The sequence below is a fragment of the Fukomys damarensis genome, unplaced genomic scaffold (assembly GCF_012274545.1).
Source record: "Fukomys damarensis isolate Sample0158 unplaced genomic scaffold, DMR_v1.0_HiC HiC_scaffold_34, whole genome shotgun sequence".
In the NCBI taxonomy this organism is placed as follows: domain Eukaryota; kingdom Metazoa; phylum Chordata; class Mammalia; order Rodentia; family Bathyergidae; genus Fukomys; species Fukomys damarensis.
Window position 1 is genome coordinate 6698283 of NW_022900946.1, and position 1108 is coordinate 6699390.

The window sequence follows — 1108 nt, forward strand, 5'->3', positions numbered from 1 at the left end:
TATCTTCAAAGAAGTCCTTACTTTGTAAGTAAACACAACTATAGCCCAAGTGTGCTGAGACAGGGCTTAATGAACAAAAAGGGATCTCCTAGCCTTCTCCCCTCTTTTTATTCTTCTTTCTGCTCACTTCCTTCCTGCTAAGAAGTTATTTCCCTGCCTCCTTTCTGATAGAGTGTAGCATACCCTTAGCAGATGGTGTAATCTCCTCTTCTCTGAACTTGGAGGCAGGGTAGATACCGTGAGCACCATACTCAGGAGACGTGGGTTGAAGTCTCTTATTTAAAAGTAGTAGAGGTAGGCAGACAGGGCTGGGCCCTTGGAGTCTGTACAGAAGATAAGAACCTATCGTCACAACTGTGGCTACAGGTGTATCTTTTGAAGGCCAGGCTTCCAGACAAAAACAATCGACTACTCTACGCCTATGTAATTCCCCTAGGGTTGAGCAGCAGTGAGATATTCTAAATAGGCATCAGTCACTTTGGGTGGGAAACTGAAACCTCCCTAGCCCATTGCTACCTGGAAAATCCTTGTTCATTCATGCATGCTTACTACACTTGCTTCTCCATATAATCAGTATTACATGAGCCACTATACTTGTAATCTTATTGGTATGACCACAGTTTTGTCCCGCCTTATACCCACTTCCTCGCCAGCGGAAGATCAGACCAGAAAGGAGACTGAGGCAGAACAGGCTTGACATTTCCTCTAGAGTATAGAGGAGAATTGGGCCAGTCTATCTCAGTGAAACCTGTCCTCCAAGACTTAAGAATACTTGCTGGCCTATTGCCTTTCAGCTGGGAAGTGGAGTTCCATGATTTAATAGGAATGTATTTTTATACATATAAACTGAATGTCATAAAAGACCCATTTTACTGTATATTCTAAATTTACCTTGCAGTTGCTATTAAAGTCCACTAGGTGGTGCTCTAACATCACTTTTCCTTAGCGCTGTCTGTGCTAAACTAGCAAACCACGGTCAAAGCAACAAACAGGTGGAGTCTAAATGTAGCAAATTCAAGCTGAAATAAAAGACCTTTCCTGCAAAAGTAAAATGTCTCATCAAAGACATATCGTGATCTTTCCCTATTCTCAACTTTAATTTACCATC